The 16866-nt window shown below is 44.8% G+C and overlaps 1 long non-coding RNA gene across 1 annotated transcript in view; it reads right to left on the reverse strand.

The window, feature by feature from the left end:
* The window catches only part of LOC138793409 (uncharacterized), a 33704-nt gene extending 17045 nt beyond the window's left edge, over positions 1-16659 (reverse strand). Inside the window, exon 1 of the long non-coding RNA XR_011363256.1 lies at positions 16364-16659. This is a non-coding gene — a long non-coding RNA (uncharacterized lncRNA). The remainder of the gene's footprint in view (positions 1-16363) is intronic.
* Positions 16660-16866: the final 207 nt, after the last annotated feature.

The raw sequence follows: 16866 nt of genomic DNA on the forward strand, positions 1-16866 counted from the left end.
CCATTGGTTATGATGCACCTTTAAAGGGGTACTCCACTTAAGGTTTTACACCTGTTCAATCCTTCCTGACCTATAATCTAAGCTGGTGTGTAACAAGTTTCTATTACATTAATTGGTCCGTTTGTCTGCAGCACATCCTTATGCTGGGTTTACACAAAACGATATTTGGCCCGATCGTACGATTAACAATGTTGGAGTAATGATTTTTTTTCATAACGATCAGCGTTTAGACGGTACGATATATCGCACGGAAAAATAGTTTTGCGATCGTTTTGTGATCGCGCACCCGCAGCCCGGCCCGCCCGCAGCCCAGCCCCTTGCTCAACCGCAGCCCCCTGCGCCGCCCCGATCGCAACCCCCGCCGCCGCCACTCCGATCGCCACCCCCCCGCTCCGATCGCCCCCCGCCACCGCTCTGTTCGCCCCCCTCCCCCCCGGCCGCCGCTCCGATCGCCACCCCCGCCACATCCGCTGCTCCGATCGCCCCCCCCCCAGCCGCTCCGATCACCACCCATGCCGCCGCCGCTCTGATCGCCACCCCCGCTCTGATCATCCCGCTGCTGCCACTCCAATCGCCCCCCCCCACCGCCGCTGCACGGCAGCACTGATTGGCTGAAGAGGGGAGCCAGGAATTTCAAACGGCTCCTCTTCAGCCAATCAGTGCGCTGAAAAGGGGAGTCGGGGATGCTGAAGACCTGCTACGCGGAGCAGGTAACGTATCCTCGTGGCCGGGGCGGTGGGGGCAATTGGAGCGGCGGCGGCGAGAGGGGGGTGGGGGCGATCGGAGCGGCGGCGGGGGCGCTCGGAGGGGTGGCGGTTGGGGTGGGCGATCGGAGCGTCGGCGGGGGGGTGGGCGATCAGAGCGTCGGCGATCGGAGCGTCGACGGCAGGAGTCGTGGGGGTAGCGATCAGGGCGGCGGCGGGGGTGGTTATCGGGGCGGCGGGGGTGACGATCGGAGCGGCGGGGGTGGCGATCCACCCGGCGCAGGGGGCTGCGAGTGGGGGGCCAGGCTGCGAGAGGGGGGCCGGGCTGCGAGCGGCCGGACTTTCGCGCGACGACGGTTTACACGGAATGATCAGCGAATTTTTTGCGAACAACGAACGACGATTTAAGAACAAGATAAAGGATCAAAATGAACGATTTCTCGCTCGTCGTTCTATCGTTTGCTGCGTTTACACGTACGATTATCATTTGAATTCGATTGTTATCGTGCAAATTAAAACGATAATCGTTCCGTGTAAACCCAGCATTATGGTGCGTTTACACAGGCTGATTATTTGAAAGATTTTAAAAGCCAAAGCTAGGAATAGATTTGAAAAGAGGAGAAATCTCAATCTTTCCTTTATGATCTGTTCTCTATTTATAGTGTGTATCGGCTTTGGCTTAAAAAATCTGGCAGATAAATCTTTCTGTGTAAACGCACCATTACTCCATTACTCATCACTTCCTGGTCCACTCTGTCTCCACTCCTCTGTCCTCCCCCTCCCTTCTGAGACCAAAGTCACATGATCTCTGTCTCTTATGTTGCCAGGCAAGCTGTAAAACCTCATCTTTAACCTCGCCCGCCACTGACATCACACCAATCAGTGGGCACCTAGCAAAGGGGTGGAACAAAACAGTGACAGCCTCACGAGCAGTATAGGGGAAAGGAAACACAGTTGTTCCATCTCTCTCTCTTTCTAATATATCTATGTAGATGGATGAATAGATAGATAGATAGATAGATATGTTGTTTACAGTGTAAAACAGAAGCAGATTGAGCCAGCGATTGGCAGATACTACAAGGTGAGGTGGACACTTGGAAGTTGCCTCTGAGGTGCAATGCATGATGGGAAATATAGCTTCCCGACTGGCAACATCTTGGATATAGACTGGCTTTTAGAAAAACTTTTAACTCAGGAACGGTGGCTGCTAGAAAGTTTGGAGGGTTCGGGAGGTTTGTTCAGGGACTGTCAATGTACCTACCATGGAGGCAGGCCATGCTTTTCCAGCAGAGACCCAGGCCCCCCTTCTGCCCAATGGCAGTTGCGTAGTCTGCCTCCATGGTAGCTACACCACTGGCTCTGGCTCATAGAGGTGGCCCCAAAATGGCACTGAAATTATTTGATAAAGTATGCCTCATGTTTAGCATCCACATCTCATGCGGCTGTAACTGAGCCAGATGCTTTATCCTGAAGCTACAATCCGTGATCCTTCTGATGTTGCATCATAATGTGAGCTATCAATATCAGTAAAATAACAACAGTAACATTGTCAGCTCAATAATTCCACCAGGAGCTGAACTCCTACAAATTGGAGCATTACATGAAGAGCCCTCGTCTGCTCGAGTAGACAGTGAATAATACAGTATTTCGCTTACTTACGCTGACACTGAATACGTGGTTACTTCACTGTTTGGGGGTAGATATAAAACGAATTAATGTCAAAATCAGTAATAATATCTCGTAGCATTTACTGATCGCTCTCTGGAGGACAAAAGAACAGACCTGCATAGTAAGCGTCTGTACAGTCTGATGGTAGAAGGATGGAATAAAGCCGATAAAACTATAAAAGCTATTACAAGAAATGAATTACTGTAAGGGAAACCTGGACATGGACGGAAGACCGGGACAGACAGATGGTGTGAGCCCTAACGCTAACCCCTCAAGACTGTGCCTGCCTATTTGTCAGTCCGACCCTAGGCGGTCGGCGACAACTGTTCCCTTCATTAGGTAAGCAAAACATAGAATGAGACAAGACAGACAAATGCAATAAAGGATAGTCAGGCAGATACCGGTCAAACTGGTCAGAAGGACAGGAAAAGAGGTCAGAATACCAAGCAATCCAATCCATTATAAACGCCAGCTCAAGCTACAAGAGACTATCGCAAGTGGACTTATAAGAGTCCTGGTCCAGGGTCTGATTGGACCAGCCCTCTGGCATCCAGACCACACAGAGCACAGACTGAGGGGGAAGGAAGATGAGTGGAGAAGGTAACTGTCCATCCCTACTTAGTCTAAACTGGCGCTGGAGTTCGTCGTTGCGGATCGGGCTGACAGATTACTGGGAGGGGCTGGCGATGACCCAGCAGTCATGGTGCACATTGGCACCAATGATAAAGTTAGAGGTAGGTGGCGGGTCCTTAAAAACGATTTCAGGGACGTAGGCAGGAAGCTTAAAACTAGGACCTCCAAGGTGATATTCTGTATTACCTGTACCACGAGCCACACCTGAGACACAGCGGGAGATTAGGGAGGTAAATAAGTGGCTCAACTGCTGGTGTAGGGTAGAGGGGTTTGGGTCCATGGAGAACTGGGACGACTTCTCGGTCGGTTACAGGCTCTACGGTAGGGACGGGCTGCATCTCAATGGGGAGGGTGCAGCCGTGTTGGGGGAAAGATGGCCAAGAGGTTGGAGGAGTGTTTAAACTAGGGACCGGGGGGAGGGCAACTACAATACAGCAAGTGAAGACAGAGTAGATGGAGAGCTGGGGCTAGATTATGGAACTGGGGGTGGAGTGGCGGGAGGGGATAGAACAGTCACTAGTGAAAAGAGGAAAGGGAATATGGACAAACATATTAAATGTATGTATACTAATGCTCGAAGCCTCACTAATAAAGCTGAGGAATTAGAACTCATAATGGTGGAAGAGAAATATGATATAGTGGGGATAAGCGAGACATGGCTGGATGAGAGCTATGACTGGGACGTTAATATCCAGGGTTAAAGTCTATTCAAAAATGACCGTAAAAATAAGAAATAGGGAGGGGTCTGTCTATATGTTAAATCATGCCTTAAGCCTATTCTGCGGGAGGATATATGTGATAATACTGTGGAGTCTCTTTGGGTAGAAATAAGGGGAGGGACAAGGAATAATACAATTCTTATAGGAGTGAGTTATAAATCTCCAAGTATAGTGGAAGAATCAGAAAATCTTCTTATAAGACAAATAGACATGGCAGCGAAGCAGGGGGAAGTCATTATTATGGGGGACTTTAACTACCCAAATATAAACTGGAAAACAGAAACCTGCAGTTCCAGCAAGTGAAGCGGGTTTTTGGAAATAGTAAAACATAATTACCTTTCCCAACTAGTACAGGAACCAACAAGGGGGGGGGGGGCACTCCTGGACCTGATCTTAACCAATAGGCCAGACAGAATATCAAAAATAGAGGTGGGGGGTCACCTAGGTAATAGTGACCATAACATAGTAAGGGGCTACAGAAACATTAAATTTCAGAAAACTAAGAGAGGACCTTGGGGACATAGACTGGGACAATGCCTTCAGAAATAAAAGAACACAAGAGAAATGGGACATATTTAAGAGCATCCTGGGTAAATCGTGTGAACGACACATACCATATGGGAATAAAAGTAGTAGAAATAGGAGAAATCCAATGTAGTTAACTTGCAATAAATGATAAGAAACATTTAGACTACTAAAACAAGAAGGTAGTGGGGAAGCATTGAGCAACTATAGACATAAGAATAGAATAAACAAATAAAAGAATCAAAAATTGCCACAGAAAGTAAAATGAATCTGAAATGTTCTTCACCTATATAAATAACAAAAGACTTAAAACCGAAAATGTTAGTCCCCTCAAAAATAATCTGGGTGTAATGGTGGAGGGGGAAGAGGAAAAGGCCAATCTACTAAATACATTCTTCTCTACTGTATTCACAGAGGAGAATCCCATAACAGACGACATGACTAGGGATAATGTAAATCCTCCCATAAATCTCACCTGCCTAACACAACAAGAAGTGGGGAGACACCTTAAAAAAATTAAAATACATAAATCACCGGGCCCAGAAGGTATCCATCCTAGAGTTTTGCAAGAATTGAGTACTCTGTTAGACAGACCCTTATTCCTAATATTTAAAGATTCTATAACAACAGGGATTGTTCCACAGGACTGGCGCATAGCTAATGTGGTACCAATATTCAAGAAGGGGTCAAAGAGTGATCCTGGAAACTACAGGCCTGTAAGTCTGACATCTATAGTAGGTAAAGTATTTGAGGGGATTGTAAGAGATGCTATACTGGAGTATCTGAATTAAAATAATCTTATGACGCAGCCCCAGCATGGATTTATGAGGGATCGGTCCTGTCAGACTAATCTGATCGGCTTCTATGAAGAGGTAAGTTATAGACTGGACCTGGGGGAGGCTGTGGATGTTGTATATCTGGACCTTTCAAAAGCAGTCGATACTGTGCCGCATGAAAGGTTGGTCTACAAAATGAGGATGCTGGGACTTGGGGAAAACGTATGCAAATGGGTAAGTAACTGGTTGTGTGGCAGAAAACAGAGGGTGGTCATTGATGGAACATATTCAGATTGGGTTTTAGTTACTAGTGGGGTACCACAGGGGTCAGTATTGGGTCCACTTCTTTATAATATTTTTATTAATGATCTTGTAGAGGGGCTACAGAGAAAAATCTCCATTTTTGCAGATACTAAACTGGGTAGAGCAATCAGCACAGTGGAGGATAATATCATATTACAGAGGGATTTGGAGAAGCTAGAGGCTTGGGCTGTGAAATGGCAAATTAAGTTTAATGTGGAAAATTGTAAGGTTATTCATTTGGGCCGTAGAAATAATAAGTACAGTTATGTGCTAAATAATAAAACACTGGGTAAAACTACTTCTGTAAAGGACCTGGGCGTATTGGTGGACAGTAAACTCAACTTTAGTGATCAGTGCCAGGCAGCAGCTGCCAAGGCTAATAAAATAATGGGGTGCATCAAAAGAGGTATAGATGCTAAAAAGGAGAACATAGTTTTGCCTCTTTATAAATCACTGGTCAGACCACATATGGAATACTGTGTACAGTTTTGGGCACCGATATATAAGAAGGACACAGCTGAACTGGAGCGGGTGCAGAGGAGGGCAACAAAGGTCATTAAGGGAATGGGTGGGTTACAGTACCAGGACAGGTTATCAAGCTTGGGGTTATTTACGCTAGAAAAAAGACGTCTTAGGGGCGATCTGATCACAATGTACAAATATATGAATGGACAGTACAGAGATCTTTGTAGTGGTCTTTTTACTCCTAGGTCTGTAACCATGACAAGGGGGCCTCCTCTACGTCTAGAGAAAAGAAGATTTCATCATCAGCATCGACGCGGGTTCTTTACTGTACAGGCGGTAAGACTGTGGAACTCTCTGCCACATGATGTTGTCATGGCCGATTCATTAAATAAGTTCAAGGAAGGCCTGGATGCTTTTCTTGAAAAATATAATATTACAAGTTATGGGCATTAGATTTCCGCAGATACGTTGATCCAGTGATTGTTCTGGTTGCCATTGGAGTCGGGGGGGGGGGGGGAGTTTTCTCCCTGTGGTGGGGCTATTGTCGTCTGCCTTGTGGGGGGTTTTGCCTTCCTGGATCAACACAGTAGGATTTCCCTAGGTTGAACCTGATGGACTCTTGTCTTCTTTCAACCTTATTTACTATGTAAACTATCTACAGCCCAGGACTATAGCTAGCGGAATAGCCCAGATGGGAGTAGTAGAACCTGTCAATCACCACTCAGCAAGTGCTGGAATCAGACACAGTTCAGAGTGATAGGAAATATACATACTGAACCATGGCTAAAAGCACAGTCTTGGTCTCATTTTAGAGGCAAACAACTACACTGAACAGGCGCTGACATAATTTAAAAATGTGAAGAAGGGTGAAGGATGAGGTTCAGCTAAAGAAGATAAGCTTGTGTTATACCTTTTTATTAGGATCATATGCCAAACTATTCGATAGGGTGACAAATATTGCTATACTATACAACATATGTGCCCTGTGAAGAAATAATACACAGTGCTCAAATACTACAGTACCCAAAATATAGGGGAGGAAAGTATGAATTGAAGGGTTTTTCCTGCTGTTCTATCTTCTCCTATTAGTTTGAGGCAACTGGTATGCAAAAGTGTTGTGGCCTGATCCAGAGCAATGGATCAGGCAATCCTAACTGCTCAGGTCTGGCTAGTCTGGTTGGAGTTGGCTAGTGTCCCAGAACCCATATTCCACTGCTGCTGGGTATATGTATCTTTATTCCAGGGATAATCTGTGGACAAGGTCTACAACACGGATGGGGAACCCTCAGCCCTCCAGCTGTTGCAAAACTACAATTTCCATGCTGCTAAGTATCCAGATAACCATTAGAGAGTGGTGATGTCTCTATTATACCCATACACACTATAGAAAGGCCATCCTTATTTTATAAAGTAATAAATGCTCGACCAGCCTAATGATCTTCAGAAAGGACAAGCCCAGCAGGCCTTTCATCCAACTGCAAGACTGTAGCTACAAGGAGTAAGTGTCCTATTACATGGGCCGACTAGGGCCCAATCATTTTAGTAAACGAGCGCCAATCTGCTAGATCAGCGCTCGTTTGTTGGACCTATTAAAAGGCCCGATGATGGGTCAGCAAGGGCTGCATGGAAATCGTTAGCGATGTCCATGCAGCCCTTAACAAAACACCTGAGACCTTATCTTTCCCCGCTCCTGGTCTTCTTTCCTGTGCTCTGCACCTTCCCGATCCCATCGGCAGCAGTGTCTGAGTGGCCTGTCAGCTGACAGGCTGCTTAGCCAATCACAGGGCAGGACTGCCACAGGCTGCTCAGACGCTGCAGCCGCTGGGACCGTGAAGCTGCGGAGAGTAGACCGGGAGCTGGAAGAGGTAAGGTATCAGGTGTTTGGGCAATCGTTAGCCGTCGGCCACCCATCGCTATTACACGCAGTGATGCACGGTCGGCGCCCGTCGATTATAGGTCCATATGCTTGGCATTTGACTCTCGATGGCTGGACAAGTTAGATGCAGTCTTAGGGAGTCCTGGAAAACCAAGATACATCCTATGGACTATGGCTGTATCCATGTTTTCCAGGACTCCCTATGGCGGTATGTACTGTAACTTCTCCAGCCGCAGAGAGTCAATCGGCAAGTGTTCTGGTTCGGAGAACCGAACAGTTCAGTGTCTCTACCCAACACTAATAAGTAGTCAGGAAGCAGTCTTTGCTCTATGAAAAGTCCATGGAACAGACAGAAACAGCCTGGCACAGCCCCTGGGGTTTACTAGATTGGGGTTTAGGATTAAATATAGTTACATAGTTAATACGGTTGAAAAAAGACACATGTCCATCAAGTTCAACCAAGGAGGGGATGGATATAGGGAAGGGGGAGGGGTGATATATACTTGTAAAGGGTCAAATATGGACATCGAGGGCACTCGCCTTAATGTACAGAGACCATATTCTTCCTTCTGGAGGGAACTAATCTGCAGCTACATGAAGAGGGGTCTGGATTTTGCAGCAGTCTGTGGTTGCTTGCTGTGTAGTTACAGGAGGCGTCCAATGGTGGCAGCGATTTCCCTCCTACAGGATAATGTCACTTTACAGCCCCAGGAGCCACCTAATTACATGAAGACAAATGACAACCATTACTGTAAGGTGCAGATCCATAATGACGGATCCCATCTGTGCGGACTGAAGCACACAGAGCAGGAACCTTCACATCATATAGAGGGGAAATATTATGTGTGATTATACAACCCCCTACTAACCCAAAAGGCTCACTGTTTAAAGGAATTAAAAGAGATAGATAGAGAGATAGATAGATAGGAGATAGATAGATAGATAGGAGATAGATAGATAGGAGATAGATAGATAGATAGATAGATAGATAGATAGATAGATAGATAGATAGATAGGAGATAGATAGATAGATAGATAGATAGATAGATAGGAGATAGACAGATAGATAGATAGGAGATAGATAGATAGATAGATAGATAGATAGATAGATAGATAGATAGATAGATCGGAGATAGATAGATAGATAGATAGATAGATAGATAGATAGATAGATAGATCGGAGATAGATAGATAGATAGATAGATAGGAGATAGATAGATAGATAGATAGATAGATAGATAGATAGATAGAAGATAGATAGATAGATAGATAGATAGATAGATAGATAGATACTCAGTTTATTACATCTATAATGGTTCGTCTGTATTTCCCCTCAGCTTTTGTTCAGCGATAAATATGGGGAAGAGCGCTGTGGCGGGGACACATCTCTCTCTCTTTCTCTCTCTCTCTCTCTCTCTCTCTCTCTCTCTCTGTGGCGGCTTTGGTCCCGGACTCCCACCGGAGCTCTTGACAATAGAACTGCCAATCTAATCAATGCAGCGGAGACAATGTAGAAGTGTGTACGGCAATATTTCATATCAGACAAGGACACATGAAAGAATATAGGCACTCATAAGACCCATGAGATAGGTGCGGAGTTCTTCTTGTTGTGGTGTTTGGGTGCCCCCACTGTAATCTAACTCCAGTAGATATCTGGACACAACAGACTCCTGTCTGCCTAATGCCAACAATACTCTGTGTACTGTCACAGCCCCATCCATCACATAGCAGCTGTCATCTTGTCTTGTACCTGTAGGAGAATACTTTGGGAACACCGAGGAATAAGCAGACAGGAGAACACCACCAGACGACAGAGAGCAGGTTTTGATAGCATTTTTAGTTGCACCCTGCAGTCAGATTTCCATCACATTGCTTATCCCGCATATCCCCGGCTTGCCAAGATCTTTGATGAAACAGGATTTTCAATGTGTTGAAACTTGAATTATTTTTCTTCTCTACTGCAGAGAAGTTGCTATACTTTTCAGCATCTTCAAATATATATTTTTAGTAGTGAATGGTGATGAAAAATTAATGTATAAGCCATATAAGATACCAGAGGGGTAACTTTAGTTTCCCAGTACAGAACCTGTAACAAGTCATGTATAATATAGGTGTATACTTACTCAGGTACCAGGGCTTGGATGCAGTTGCTTAGCCCCCCTTCTCACATCAGGAAAATCTATATGGATCCAGATAGATTTCCTGACCCATAGGGTTCCATTGGGCATGGTTACTTTTCAGGATTTTTCTGGACTGTCCAGTATTGTGGATGCCCCTATAGGGTTCTATTAGGCATCTGTGCTAGAATTCTGGACAATTATAGGACAAGTCCTATCATTTCTGGGCCTATTTTCCGGCATGGATGCCCCATCTAACCCTCTGGGGTCATTTACAATTCTAGACAGCTCAGGACTCAGGCAAGTGCCGAAAGGTGGTGATGCTGGCCCTTTAACTGTATGCACTCCATCAGGAGCACATACAGTTAAATGTGATGCGGTGTTTGGCTCCCAGCCCTGTCAATCCCTCTGCTCGTGAGAGGCAGCAATATGCACCCCAGCATTGCGGTGCACCAGTGACATCACTGATGAGTTCACAAAGCCGGAATACAGAGAAGCTGGAGCAGGTGCCTGCATCAGGTGAGTTTGTTTGTTTTTCGCCTCCGTTTTTACGGTCAGGAAACACTGATGGTTTCCTAAAGCCTCCTGCTCAGTGTTTCCTGACTGTAAAAATGGCCATAGACATGTGAAGGGGGCCTTACTCTGCAACCTCTATAACTACACTAAAACACATCAAAATCATCTAATCTTACCAATGTGATACAACACACAAAGATATAACAGCTGCAAATATACAGATAGAGCCAGTACTGATTACACTGGCAGCACACTGTGACCTTTGTATTGCTCTATAACCTTTCAGCCGTTTATGTTGCCCCTTATGCAGCAGGGTCCCTATACAAACAGTAGAGACTCAAACCTTATAGGAGTTCCGAGTTGAACTTACTGAACAGTAAGCTAGTGATGATTTATGCATCCCTGACTTACTGTTAGTAGGTTTACTGGACCCATTCCTATACACCTGACCAAGGGAATCTGTGTTGCCTCTAACAAATAAGCAAATGATGCTTCCTGTACTTAAAAGACCATTGGGCTTTGTGCAATAGACTGCAGCTACAGGACTTCTGTGGCCCAGACATGCACGCTGGTTCATCATCCCTGGTACACTGACTTCAATACATTATCTTGATAGGGAGCCACGTACTGATGGGTAGAAGGGGCACCATTCGTGAGTTGAGACTCTGAGATTTTGGACAGCTACAGCCAAAGGGTTAGCTGTGGAAAGAGATGGCCAGTAAATAAAGTGAATGGAGGAAATGCACAAGAGACTTGCTAACCAAGAAATGAGGGAATGTCACCAACTATATAAGACCATTAAGAAGTGTGTGAACTTATACATGAAGGGACCAACAAACCCATTGCCTCATGTGAGTAAAGTTGACCAGTTTTACAGTGCACTGTGTGGACTATGCTTGTTTATTGCCGTGCCATGACTCCCATAGGGTGCCCTTGGTGGACTGTTTTACCACCTTCCCTTATGGGTCATCCCCTAACTCGGTTTGGTCATCTTACACACATGATTGTGTTCAGTAGAACATGGCTTTTATGAAGGTCCTTAGAGGGGCTAATTCAGTTTTTTTTTTTAAACATGTTCAACCAGTGAGTTTTACACCATTACTGTATAGAAAAAACCTGGTGCTTAACCCTATCCTGACATTTGAGATATGGCATCATATATGAGGTCATGGTGTAAAGTGAAACTGGCTCAGTTGCCCCTAGCAACCAATCAGATTCCACCTTTCTTTCCTCACAGACTCTTTGGAAAATGAAAGGTGGAATCTGATTGGTTGCTAGGGGCAACTGGGCCAGTTTCACTTTACACCATGTTTGATAAATCTCCCCCATGGTGTTTAGAGGGAGATTAGATGCTGATTGCATTCTGTACATGGTGGATGTGTACAATCATTGGGCAGTATCTGAGATAACTCTGATTCTGACCATTTAGATGGTATTGTCAATAGCAACTATGGGATCTAGGAGGTTAGAGAGGATCAAACAAATGCTGCAAGCTACAATGTCTCCTCCCTTCTCCTCCCAGCCCTGACCCTGTGCAAAGCTTAGCTTCCAATTCACTGACTAAAAGACAAGGAAGGAGGGGAAGCAGAGAGTTAAAGCCCTCAGCCATTCAGTGATTTGGGAACGCCTCTTTAAACCCACATACAGTAACTGCCTCCCTTTTTCTTTTGTAGGGAAATAAAATGTGGTGAAATGTGAATTGAAACTACAAGTACCGAAAAAGCTCCATGGCTGCTGGGAGAAGAGATCTTCTATGCTTATGCACGTTCTACCAGGAACGGCCCACAAGAAAAAGGGCGACCAATTACAAGGGCTGGAAGAGGTAAGTTTGGAGATAGATGGGCTGTAATCAGCTGAACTCCTGAAACCTGGGGAACACCTTCCTAAGCACCTCCAACTCATTTACATATGGATTAAAACAGCCAAATCCCCGCTGGAGCAGACAGTCAATTAAAAAAAAAAAGTTATGCAGTGAATCCTGATTAAGTGACCTATCTGCACGTAGGCTTACTTAAGTAGGTTAATCAATACTGATAGGTCCTCTTTAAAGCACAACAATAAAGTATAACATAACAATTATTTCAAAATGTCACTAAAGTATACAGTTTACATCTGAATCCCAACCACATACTTTTGTCTCGGGCTACTGCAGACTCCCCCTCTAAAAAAAAAAGCATCCTCAGTGACTCGCTTGATTTCAATTTAAAAACTGGAAACAACATAAAGAATACTTGAGTGCTAGTTAACATTGCAAATTAGACGAGACAAACAGCAATTTGAGCTACAAGGTCCTAAGTGGGGAATAGAGATGAATGAACATACAGTAAGTTCAGGTAACACACACCCAAATGCTTGGTATTTGAATCCCGGTGGCAGGATGATGGATGCAGCCCATGGGCTGCCTAGAAAACATGGATACAGCCATAGGGTGAGCGAACTTCCACTAACTTCGGTTGATGCGCACCCAAATGCTTGGTATATCAATGTTTTCTTGGCAACCCCAGGGCTGCATCCTTCTTCCTCATCCATCGGGATTCAAATACCAAATGTTCAGGTGCACACTATAAGTTTGTTCATCTCTAGTGTGGAAACTACTATCAGAGAGTCCCAGTGACCTTATAGTTCTTTGAAGTATATAGAAAAGCTATTATGAAGTCTTTTAGAAGAAAAAAACAATATGAAATACAACATTTTCATCATGACATTCTAATATAGGGGCACGAGCCCAGCAGGAACCTCAGTGCAAACAATCTCCGGTCTCTATAGTACTACTGAAACGTGGTTAAGTGTCTATCTGTAGCAAGAGTCTCTGGAGGGAAGAAGACGCTGATAAAGCTCAAAGAAATAATGTAAACATATCAGCATATGGATATGAAGATACGAATATACAATACAGCATATGGAACAAAATATATAAGTTATTACTGCACAACTCTAGGAAGGGCATTGTTTAGGTAGGAGTCAGTATAGTAAAGAAGTCCAAAGCTCTCAGGTAATATGCACTTGTCATGGTTAAACATATTCATAAAGGTACTCGTAAAAACACTTGTAATGGCACTCCAGTACCTCTTTGTGAAAACACTGGTAAAAGCACCATGACTCCCGCAGACATATACATAGTAATAATACACTACTGCTACTTTATGCTCTTTTAGAAGATTGTCGACAGAAAAAGACCACCTGGTCCATCTAGTCTGCCCTTTTAGAGGTAATCACCCAGATGAAGTCCTCGGAACACAGAAAAGGCGGGGTCAGGTTTTCGAGTTCAAGGCTATTTCGATAAGTTGTATAACTCCTAAAAAACAACTTTTAAACTGGCAGCCCCATGTTCAACGGCCGGGGCTTAGAATTTGGGGGGTTCAGATTGTGGGTACAGAGTCGCTTTAAGGGATATAGGTGGTTCAGTGCGCATAACCCAGGTGAAGGGTTGTAGTGCTGGTGGCGGCTGCAGTGGAGGAGTCATGGAGGTGTGGTTAGATGGAGTCCATAACATTTGAGCCCCAGCTCGACTCATCGACTCAACTGGGGGGGGGGATGGTTGTTGGTGTAGGGGAAGGGTGTCTAGGGATGAGGCAGCATCAAATGGCAGAGTACTGCACATGGAGATCTGCCGGCAGGTGGATTAGTGCCAGATGGAGGAGTCACTGCACATGGTTAACTGTAATCACCAGACGATGGAGTCATAGCCCACTAAAGCACCAGATTGTGGGGTTGCTTGGTGGCCATCAGTGGGAGGGGAAATCGGTGCACTAGGGGTGCGTGGCCCATCTCCAGTGCACATGAGTAAAGATATAAAGTATATATAATGTAATATATAATGCCCAGACCACTGCTTTTAGAGCTGAGCAGTGGCTGGTAACTTAGACAACAAGTTTTCAACAATGGGAGCAAAAAATAAGTAGATCAGCAGAGGGGGGCAAATTTGCTAAATTATTTTTGCTTGTAATGCCCTAGATCCAAATCCCAAGCACGTGCTCTTGTCCCAGGACTACAACAGTCAGTAGATTACAGGGAAGGGAGACACCTAGTGGACAAGACTTAAAGGGAACCTGTCACCCCCCGTGCCGGGGTGACAGGCTCCCGACCCCCCGTTAGAGACCCCTATACTTACCTCATCCCGCCGGGTCCCGCTTCTGGATTCGGTCGGGTCCCGGAGATCTCAGCCGCTGCAGCCCGGCGCGCGCGCTGACAGATGAGTCCAACGCTCATAGAGAATGACGGAGCGCTGGACTCTCCTGTCATTCTCTATGGGTGTTGGACTCATCTCTCAGCGCGCGCGCCGGGCTGCAGCGGCTGAGATCTCCGGGACCCGACCGAATCCAGAAGCGGGACCCGGCGGGATGAGGTAAGTATAGGGGTCTCTAACGGGGGGTCGGGAACCTGTCACCCCGGCACGGGGGGTGACAGGTTCCCTTTAAGAACAGTTCTGTGGTTTTTGGTTAATGAATAGAGATGAGTGAACCTGGAGCATGCTCGAGTCCATCCGAACCTGAACGTTCGGTATTTGATTAGCTGGGGCTGCTGAACTTGGATAAAGCTCTAAGGTTGTCTGGAAAACATGGATACAGCCAATAACTATATCCATGTTTTCCACATAGCCTTAGGGCTTTATCCAACTTCAGCAGCCACCGCTAATCAAATGCCGAAAGTTCAGGTTCGGATGGACTCAAGCATGCTCAAGGTTCGCTCATCTCTATTAATGAAGCAATCGTGGGAAGTTGTAATTTGGTGTCCGTCTAATCATATTGACCCACAAAAAGTTACTATTTGTACAACCCACTGTGGTGTTATATACATTCTACATATCTAAATTCAACACATTACAGTCCTGTATGTAGTACATTATATGGTACCATTAAAAAAGAAAATAACTCGCCCTTCAAGAAAAATATTGACATACGGCCATGTCGGTGGAAAATTCAAAAAGTTCTCTCGCAACGTAGTGATTAAAAAAAAAAAAAGAAAAGCCATAGTAAAATATTGCCCCGTAGGGAAGGGATAATATAAAGCATATTATTACGTAAAGGATCAAGGTATAACAGCTCTGTTCAAAGTGTCCACCACATTGCAGATTAGGCTATGTTCACACTACGTATATTTCAGTCAGTATTGTGGTCCTCATATTGCAACCAAAACCAGGAGTGGATTGAAAACACAGAAAGGCTCTGTTCACACAATGTTGAAATTGAGTGGATGGCCGCCATTTAATGGCAAATATTTGCTGTTATTTTAGAACAACGGCTGTTATATTGAAATAATGGCCGTTATTTACTGTGATATGGCGGCCATCCACTCAATTTCAACATTGTGTGAACAGAGCCTTTCTGTGTTTTTAATCCACTCCTGGTTTTGGTTGCAATACTAACTGAAATATACTGACTGAAATATACGTAGTGTGAACGCAGCCTTAAACATGCTCAGCCATAAGTAATGTTGTTCCTGCTCATATCACCATGCTTCTGACAGCTATGATTACATGCCACATACGCCAGCTACTGCCGTTAATCCTCAAAGTTCAGAGACCGCACAGGGTTCCTTTAAGTGCCCAATAATGTTGTCATTCAACAAATAATCTGCATGAACATGGGGAGAAAGAAGAATTTCTAGAACATAAAAATTCTAAAAAAAAATAACAAAAAATCTTAACAAATATATAAATATACAAATATTTTTGGAAGGGGAATGTAACAATGTAACATGGGAAACTTTATTACTTATTATATATTACTTTAGTGAAAGAGTAGTAGATACTTGGAACAAACTTCCAGCAGATGGGGTTGGTAAATCTACAAAAACAGAATCTAAACCTGCCTGGGATAAACATATATCTATCCTAAGATAATAAGAATGGAAATAATAAAAGGGCAGATTAGATGGACCCAGTGGTCTTTTTCTGCCGACAATCTTCTATGTTTCTATGTTTCTAACTGGTTTTGATGTGAAAATAGGAGAAACTACAGTAGATTTTTCTCTACCATGTCCACCATATGCTATATTGGCAGTAGGATCAGGAGTAACTATAAGGGGTTGCACGTCCACTTATGTATGCGTCCTTCTTTACCTTTTCTTAAGATTCCACATACCCGCAGATAGACAATATGAGATGACTAGTCTTGAGCGGGCTTGAAGACTGTTTGGGTTCGGTAATGTTCTCCAGGATCGAACGCTCATCATTTGACTCCCGACAGCTGGAGAAGTTGGATGCGACCCTAGGGAGTACTGAAAAACATGGATACAGTCATGGGCTCCTCCTGACATTTTGACCCTTAAGTGTTCATGACCTGCAACCCGGGAAGGTTATTGCGAAGGTCCCGTCCCCGCCAGATGTACAGGAGGGGAGGGGGAGGGGAAAGAGAGGCGCCCCATAGAGATGAATTGGAAAATCTCCTCACTGCATACACAGGTGATATAATTAGCTGCAGCAGACACGGCAGTTGGAGCCTTAGCAACCAATAGGATTACTGCTTTCATTTTCACAGGGAGCAATGGTTGCTAGGGAAGCTGCCTCACAACATCCACAGTAATAACTGGTAGACCCCCTACTCCATCTATACAGGACATGTA

This window comes from Dendropsophus ebraccatus, chromosome 5 (genome assembly GCF_027789765.1).
Source record: "Dendropsophus ebraccatus isolate aDenEbr1 chromosome 5, aDenEbr1.pat, whole genome shotgun sequence".
Lineage (NCBI taxonomy): Eukaryota > Metazoa > Chordata > Amphibia > Anura > Hylidae > Dendropsophus > Dendropsophus ebraccatus.